Genomic DNA, 2,980 nt, shown 5'->3' with positions numbered 1-2,980 from the left:
ATAACAGCTTTCAATTGAGTATCAAAATGGCACATTACGAGGCTTTGTACGGTCGCAAATATTGAGCACCTTTGTATTGGACGGAGCTTAGTGAGAATAAGATACACGAGATCGATTTGATCAAAGAGACTGAACAGAAAGTGAAAGTAATTCGTGATAGTCTAAAAGCAGCATCGGATCGTAAGAAGTCGTATGCAGACTTGAAACGGAAGGATATCGAGTATCAGATCAGGGATAAGGTGTTTTTGAAAGTAGCACCATGAAAGAAAAATACTCTGATTCAGTCATAAAGGCAAATGAGTCCGAGATTCATTGGGTCGTATGAGATTATTGAGCGTATCGGGCCGGTTGCTTATAGATTGATGTTGCCATTTAAATTGGAAAAGATTCATAACGTGTTTCACATATCTATGCTTTGACGATATCGATCTGATCCCTTGCATGTGATTTTACCATTTAAGATTGAAATTAAGTCCGATATGACATATGAAGAAGAACCAATTCAGATTTTGGATCGCGAGATTAAAGAACTGCGAAACAAGAAAATTCTGTTAGTAAAAGTATTAGGGCATAGAGACGGTGTTGAAGAGGTTACGTGGGAGCTTGAAGATGATGTGGTAGCCTGAAGATGCTATGAGACAACAATATCTGAATCTGTTTAACGGTAAGATTTTCGGGGACGAAAATCCCTAATGTGGGAGACTTGTAACAGCCCGATTTAGACCCTAGTCGGATAGTGGTTTTGGGACCACAAATTCGAGTTAAAAAACATTTTAATATTATTTTCTGTGCTTATAGTATGTGAATTGACATGTGTGAATTTTCGTGAATTAATTTTATCGTTTATGTGCCGATTTGTGAAAAAAGACTTAATTGCAGAAACTACAAAAGTTGTGTGCCATTTGTTAAAGTGCCGAATTGACATGACTTTTTAAGTATGAAGTCCTTAAGATGCAAATGGACCATTTAATTCATGCATGGACAAGTATGGACATTGGTTAGTGGATTTTTAATGTTATATGGCTAAGGTTAAAATAGTAATTGTTGTGTTATTATTAATTAAATAAAAACAAACATGCAAATGGCCATTATCATCTTGTTTTTGTCGGAACACAAAAGAAAAAGAAATGTTTGAAGCTTCATTAGGTTCGGCACTTGTTTAGCTAGATTAAGATCAAGAACAAAAGAAAACAGAATTAGATTGGGGAAAGTCGAAAGTGGTCGAGTAGTGAATTCCATCTGCTTGTCTTCGTCCGAGGTAAGTTCGTAAGTGAATAAATGATATTAAATTGAATGTATTTTTTATATACATTATCGAATTAAATTCAGTATAGATTGATTAGTTACGAGCTTAATTCGATTGAATTACAACATCCGAAAGCCTTATGAATCATACGATTCTGATATGTGATTTCGTGTAAGACCACGTCTGGGACGATGGCATCGGTTTGAGATTTACGTGTAAGACCATGTCTGGGACATTGGCATCGTATATGATTACGTGTAAGACCCTGTCTAAGACAGTGGCATCATTATTTGATTACATGTAAGACCACGTCTGGGACGTTGGCATTATTCGAGCTTTTTGAGCTATCTGAGTATCCTTTTCATTCCGAATGGTTCAACGAAAAATGTTACAGCAAAACCAAATGTGAGTTTGAATTAAACGATTCAGGTATATTTGATTTATATAAAGTATTGTAGTATAACATGATAATGTGAATTAATCGCTTAAATATGTTTATATTTATGTGTGTTCAAGATTGAGAGTTTTTGGCCTACTTGTATGAATTATATATGTTCTTTGTTAAACTATTTGCTTATGACTTACTAAGCTATTTAAGCTTACTGTGTGTTCATTCGTTCGCTGCTTTATAGATTTTGGAAGTTAGTTACTGTTGGATCGCCGGCACCCCTATGGCGCAGCGAAAAATAAAAATTCGGCGATCCTAACCAGGGATCCATGTGTGAGGAACGAATCGGGGTGAAAGAGGTTGCGAAATTACCTAATGTTTATTCAGAGTAGACAGCAACACCTCAACAACGAGTAGTCTGATCTACTGTCGAACCAAACCGCAATCTATCGTGATTCCGGCCTCTACGTAATCTACCTAGTTGACTACGAACGAAAGGAATCCCCAAAACAGTTTTGAGAGTTATTTTCTTTGACGGCTGCTAGACTCAAACAAAGAAAAACTGGATTATATATATCCTTTTGTTTTAGGGTTTTTTTTAAGAATTAAATAAATATAATAATATTTTAATCTGAAAATTATAATTACATTAATTATAATATAAGTTCGTAAACCATATATTTATTTGAATTCTTATGCTAACCAAATTCATGTCCTCACTATACGCATACAACAACCTTGTACATAATGTGTTGAAATTTGATTACCGAATTAAATTAATTCTATAATTAATTTAATTCAAGCGACCCAAAAACAATACCAACTATGGTTTATTCCGTTCATTTCAACTATAGGGTGTGACCTCAGAGGTTCTTGTAACGTTAGTAGTAACACTAGAACGATTCTAATGCTACGAACAATGAGTGGCATCTAGCAATGCATCATTGCTACCTAAGTCACAAGAGATCATGATTCGACATAACCTTTTATGTTTAACCTTTATGCAATAATCCTTAAGTCCTTTATCTCTGGATTGGACACAAGTCATGGAATAATCACACTTGCATTGTCCATTCCATGTTCCTTGATATCTTAAGCAGACTACGATATACAAATAAGTATGACATCTAATATCAACTTATTTGAGCATGGCCATGCATTTCTAGTCTCACTTAATCAAGTGGCCTAAGATATTACTCCCATTATGTAGGAGGGACTTATCCTATATCGACCAACCATATCCCTCTACATAGATTGTGGTATATCCAACATCGCCTTTATAGAACAACCGATTCTGTACGCTTGATCGTATCAAAATATACAACTCAAGATGTTGGGATTATGAT

Source organism: Gossypium raimondii, chromosome 11 (genome assembly GCF_025698545.1).
Source record: "Gossypium raimondii isolate GPD5lz chromosome 11, ASM2569854v1, whole genome shotgun sequence".
NCBI classification, from domain to species: Eukaryota; Viridiplantae; Streptophyta; class Magnoliopsida; order Malvales; family Malvaceae; genus Gossypium; species Gossypium raimondii.
The sequence above is the reverse complement of the archived record's forward strand: the minus strand, read 5'-3'. Positions refer to the sequence as shown.